Here is a 6,472-nt window from a genome sequence, read left to right as displayed (position 1 = left end):
TTTTTTGATGCTCAAATACGGTGGTAGAAACAAGGATCATTTCCCAAATGTGAAAAAACTTTGACAGCTTTGAATGTAAAATAAACTGCCAACAAATCAAATTTGTTTTCTATTTCCTGCCTTCCAAAAAAAGAGTCAGATGTTAAAAAAGAAAGCTTAGTGAAAATGTTTAAAAAAAATGAGAAAATAAAAATTCATCATAAAATTGGGTATTGATATCAAAGGGGCAAGCCTTGAAATGATAGTCAAGTGGCCATGATTGCCTTCATAAAAACTTTCACATCTTTTGCCTTTCATCTTTCTGGACCTTGTTTCAAGGAGGCTTAGGGTGCACATATAGACTTTTTATCAGATAAATCACTCTCCCACAGACCAGGTGCTATGTACATTTACTGAATTATTGTTTGAGATCATGTAGTTATAATCACTGTTGGTTAGTTTAATTTAATACAGAAAGACATTTTAGATGGCATCAGAAACCTTCCCCTCATGAACAAAAAAAATCAAATGTAGTCTTTTATAAAATTATTTCTTTTTAATGAACACAGTATAGCTTAGGGTTCTATCCTTTATTTCTAGATCAAATGTTCCTTATTTTATGAATTTGCAGCCCTCTGATTTTGTTTCAATGTTATTGTATGTTCAGTGCTTGAACTTAACATGGGGATATTGCTATTTTTATTTCTCAAATGTAGCACCAAAATGTTCACGACTATTGAGTAAAGAACTAGTATTTCCTGAGCACTTACTATTTGCCAGTCACACTGCAAAGCATTTGTGTTCATTATTTCACTTAATTCTTAAAACCACACAAGGAAATAAATTCAGATGAGGATGTTGAGGCTGCAAAGGGCTGAGGCATCTGTCTGGTGTCCGACAGCTTATTATATGTCTTGGAGGGGTAATTGTGAGAAAGCTCCAGCCAGTCTATCTTCAGAGTCTCCAATGTGCTGTAATGCCCCTGTGAGAAGTGAAGAAGGAGGGGTTCTTCCTCTGATAACAAAACCAGAATCCTTGATCCCAGCCTGCCACATGATGTTATACCTCTTGAACCATACCAAAAAAAAAAAAAAATCACTCCCCAGGATGGAAATCTAAGCTGGACTGCCTGAACTGCTGAGGCTCCCAACCTCAGTTTTGTCTTGGATTCCTGTTTCTGCCTCTCTTTCCCCTCCTCTTCACTATATCCAATTAGGTCTCAAATCCTAGCAAGTCTGCCTCCAAACCATCAGATCCATTCTCTCCTTTCTACTGACTCTCTGCTAGTTACCCCACTCACTATTCACCTCCCTGCTGGGCTCTCTACCTCCTTTTTGCTCCTTCCCTTCAATCTTCATACATGTAACAGCAAAGTTGTCTCAAACAGCCTGAATTATGACATCCACCTGCTCAGAAACACTCAGAGATTTCCCATTGCTTGCAACATAAATCCTTGTCAGTTTGGCATTCAGAGATGCCTGCCATATGGTCCTTATCTGCCTCACCAGTTTGCTAATCCCCACTCCAGTCTCTCCACCTTCACTCCACACGCACTGATATACCTGCAATTTCCTAGCCATCCCTCCACATTCTAGCTGTCCCTCTACCTGGAACATCCTTCTTCTTCCACTCTTCCCTCACTCCACAATCCTTACTTCTGCCGTTGGTCTCATTTCTTCTTGTCGAAGACTTACATATTTAGTGAAAGCAAGCCCAGGCTTAAAAAAGTCAAAGCCAGGCTATAAATTATCTATTATGTAAGAAATACTTCAAAACTCATTGTTCGAAAAGAGACTGCCTTAGTCAGGTTTAATCTCTTCTTCCTAGATAAGCCTGTTTCATTCTATTTATTCTGTTACTGTACTTGTCAAATTCTGCCTTGCATGAAAGCTAACTGTACACATCTCCATCTCTCCCACCAGATTGTGAATGCTTGAGAAGTGAAAGCCATCTTAAACACCTTTGTTTCCTCACAGGCAGATGTTGAACCGAGTCTCCAGTTATTGATAGGAAAATTTGTGGTTATAGAAAGTTGATCTTTTATTTGTCTGTAATAGGTAAAAGTTATGATATTGATAGACAGATATATATCTCAAATACATATATTTACTATAAATATATATAGAGTTATATATAGTTATATATGCATATATAACTATGACTAACAGTAAAAATTAATAAATATCTACCAATTAAATAAACTAAAGGTGTTGAGCGTAAATAGTTAATTATAAAATTTTATAAACCGCACTTTCATTACTTGAGATTTGGCATCCACCCATCATTATGTAATGAGATAGTTATAGAACTTAGATGGTTCTCTTCAATTACAAAATGAATAGGTAGATTTAAAACATGAAATGAAGTTGATATCTTTTAATATATAAAGAGCGCTTACAAATAGGAAGGAAAGTGCTAATTGCAAGAAAAATAAAACAGACAAACGGCACTAATAGACACTTTTCAAAAATAAATATAAATGGCTAGTAAACATTAAAATTGCTTACTTACTAGTAAGCACAAACTACAAGTTAAAACAATGGTGCATCTGTTTTGAATCTATTAATTTGGCAAAATTTTTCTAAGTTAATTACCATTTTCTCTGTTGGTAGGCTTGTAAATTGTTATAAACTCTCTGGAATGTATTTTGGTGATATGTATCAGGTTCTTTAAAAGATTCTTTCTATTTGACCCAATAACCTCCCTCCTGGAAATCTATCATGGGAAAATAATCAGAAGGTAAAGATTTCTGTTAAAGAATTCTCATCACAGAGTTTTTCATAACAATAAAAAATTGGAAAAATCTAAATTATTAAATAGTAAGAAATTCTATAGCATCTATACAGTGGAATATTTTGCAATCATTAAAAATAGCATTTTCAAAACCTATTTAATAATGTTAAAAATGACCAAAAGTAACAGGATAAAATAACTATACATTATGATCCTATTTTTGTTAAAATTGGTGAGATAACAAGTGATTTTTTTCTTTATACACATCTACTTTTCAAGTTTTTACACAGACAAAATAGTTTTTATGCTTTAAAACCCAATAAAAAGTGCTACTTAATTGTCTTATTCCCAGTAGGAACCAAAACTCAAAGACCAAACAAGTCGGTTTTTTATTTCCTCAGAGAGTGAAAATGACTGACTTCAAGAAACTGCCAGAATGCTGCTGTAAGCTCCCATTTCAAAGAAATGGTGTGGTGTTTGTAATGGAAAAATTTGAAGAGACAGCCAGTATTATTCTCATCTGTGATATATCATTTCTGCCTCTGATATAATCTTTAAGAAGAAAAAAAAATTCACTTCCACTTCCCTTTAACTCCCTACAACTGTACAGACACCACTTGGTGATAAAAACAGCCTTAAAACCATGCGCCTCATTATTTCCCAGCTACTAACCATAAATAACAGTTTCATACTTTGGGGATTATAAATTATTCACATGAAAGTAATGCCAAATTATTAAAAGCCATTTGGATGAATCTGTGACCTCCTTTGACAGCCACTGGTTTGAGTGACAGCCTGAAAGTCAGTGTGGTCAAAGCCGATATGGAATAGCCAGGACAAGCTCCTCCTTCACCTCACCAACTTGCTTTGGTTTGAAGCCAGATGAACTACGATTCTGGGAAGAAAGAAAGTATTTTTTCATTCTGGAGCTCTGTTTGGAGTAATAAGTGTACCTTGGGAAATAGGAATATTCTTAATTTTTAACAATTAACAAATCACTTTCACAGGTATTAAACCTAAACATTTGCCATATTTTTTAGAATCACTAAGATAATCTGAATTTTCTTGGCAACACAAAATAACTTCTGGTATAAATGCAAGAATGAAGAACATTTATTTACAATGTAGTATGAGAAAGGTCATATTCATTTTGTCACACTTTTGTAGTGAATAACATTTTGCTAAATGATACAAATAGCAGAGCATAAAACCAAAAACATACTTTTTTTTAGATGGAGCCTCACTCTGTTGCCCAGGCTGGAGTGCTGTGGCGTGATCTCGGCTCAATGCAACCTCTTTCTCCCATGTTCATCTGATTCTCCTGCCTCCACCTCCCCAGTAGCTGGAACTACAGGCACGTGCCACCATGCCCGGCTAATTTTTTGTATTTTTAGTAGAGATGGGGTTTCCCCGTGTTAGCCAGGATGGTCTCCATCTCCTGATCTCGTGATCCACCTGCCTTGGCCTCCCAAAGTGCTAGGATTACAGGCGTGAGCCCAGCAATAATCAAAACTTGACTCTTATAAGATCACTTCTGTGTAGTAATAGGTGACAGAGCTCAGAATTCTGTAAGTATATCCTCTCAGCATTGCCTTTCCTTTGGAAAGCCACATCTTTGCTCAGCTTGTAGCAAAAGATGCTAATTTGATCACACTGACTTCTTTTAATGCAAAGACTGAATTGTTTTTAGACCACTGGTGATTAATGCGGGTATTGATTAGCTGATCAATAAGGCCACAGTGTCTAATTATTGATAATCCCTCTCCAAATGAAAGATCGAGTGTAAGGAGTCCCAGTTACAGAGTTCAAAATACAAAGTGATTCAATGTGATGCCTGGTAATTGAAAGTCAAACTAATCACATAAATTAAATCACAACAATCCATAACATTTACCTGATAAATCCTTTGGAAACTGTATTTAATTTTTACTATCCTGGACTTGTCCCCCTGCTCCTCCCCCCTTGAATGTCTTAAAGCACACAACTTGTTGAGGGAGATAAAAATCATTCTAAAGTGATTTATCTTCATGAAGCAACGGCACCATCACTGATGTTTACATATTTTAAATAATGGTTTCAACTCCATATCACATCATAGGATGAAGAATAAAGAAAACTTACCATGAATGCTCAAGAGAATGAAGACTGTCCCTAGTACTTGGACTCACAGACCTGAAGGAACTTCAGAGATTATGAACTCTCCCTCTTGATCTCCTATAGTTTAAAAGACTTATGATTGTTGTAAAACAGCCAGAGGGCAGGACAAGCTTGGGGATGGATGCAGGTCTGTTAGAGCTGCTGCCCTTTCTTGTCATGTAACGAGTAGGTAAGCATTATTTTGAAATAGGGTAAAATACTTACTCGTATAGTCAATGGCCATGATGTGCAATAAAAATAAAATTTCTTTTATATTCTTAGACAGATCTCAGTTTGCTTCAGCATCCTTGCAATTTCCACTGGCGATGTTGGGGCAAGGTGAGGAGACTCTGCCAATGAAAGATCAATCTCCATTTGAGGTTACCTCGGTCTCTTTTAGAGCCATGCTTGATTTGGAAAATCATTTCTTCCTCCCTTCCTCCTCCTCAAGATTGTGTCTGAGTCTATGAGGGCTTATGTGACACCATGGGAGTGAGGGAGGAGCGATTTGGATCTGTGTGAGCTTTTACCTGTCTACTGGAATTCACTAAAGGCTGCCGTGGAGTGGCGGATCCGATGCCTTAGAGCTCTGTACTGTTCACTACTAAGGCACAGCTCCTCCTACCTAGTATTTTTTCTTCTGTTTTTTCCTTTGCAACTTTAATTTTGGCACATTTGATATCTGCAAAATAATCGGCATAATTCATATGAGTTAGAAAGCATAATAATAAACTCATGAATTCACCACCAACATAAGAAACAGAATGTAATCGGTGCCGCTGAGATCTTCTATTAGTTTCTTCCCAATTTCCCCAACTGCTTCCACCCAGGTGTAACCACTCTTCTTAAGTTTTCTGTTTATCATTTCTTTGCTTATCTGTATGAATTTACAATATAGACTTTGGTGTTCAAAAAGTGTAGCTTGTTGTTTCACTTGTCTTTGAATATCATATTATCGTGGTTCACAGTTTGCATGCTTTATGACTTCCTTTTTTTTACTCAAGATTCTAAGATTCACGTATTCTTATGTCTGTGAATTCTTTTTTCTTTTTTAATAGTTTTTACACCAGGGGAGAGTGCGAATGCAGTCCCCCACTACCACAAATTATGCTGTCGAGTTTCCCACATTTGGGGAAATTGCAGGGGTCAGCACATCCGGAGTACGATGGATAAGCCTTGCCCTGGGAAAACCACCTCCATGATCATGGTATCTCCCCTGCCAGGTAAGTATCTCTGAATTCTTAAGCCAAAGTCCAAGTTGGTGAGAACAGAGTTTCTAAGGAACCCAGACTGCATTTTTCTCTTGCCTTTCTTCCTCAAAAACATCCCCCTTCCTCCTCTGTAGAAACTATGCTGAGGTTTCTACATCCTCCGCCTATCTGGTAAGAACATCTCTTTCATAATATTATTTCCTCTCTGCACAATTATTTAGAGTAAAACTTTATTATACATACATTAATCAAACTGGACTGTTTATATGTAAAAGGAAGCTTTATAAATATAGGAAATCTCACTTTTTTACAAGAAAGCCTAGGTTTTTGAACTTCTATTTTCAACTAAGGCAGTGTACCTTGCATCAACCCAACCTTCACATCGAAACGTCTTAAAAACTGTGTACAGTGTG

General features: G+C 36.6%; 1 non-coding gene across 1 annotated transcript; it reads right to left on the bottom strand.

The window, feature by feature from the left end:
- Nucleotides 1–5,915: 5,915 nt before the first annotated feature.
- On the bottom strand, nt 5,916–6,079 carry LOC119467259. The gene has a single exon (XR_005195801.1). It is a non-coding gene; the product is annotated as a U1 spliceosomal RNA (small nuclear RNA).
- Nucleotides 6,080–6,472: the final 393 nt, after the last annotated feature.

This window comes from Cebus imitator, unplaced genomic scaffold (genome assembly GCF_001604975.1).
Source record: "Cebus imitator isolate Cc_AM_T3 unplaced genomic scaffold, Cebus_imitator-1.0 Scaffold270, whole genome shotgun sequence".
Taxonomy (NCBI): Eukaryota; Metazoa; Chordata; class Mammalia; order Primates; family Cebidae; genus Cebus; species Cebus imitator.
Note: the sequence above shows the minus strand (reverse complement) of the source record. Positions and strands in the feature narration are given on the sequence as shown.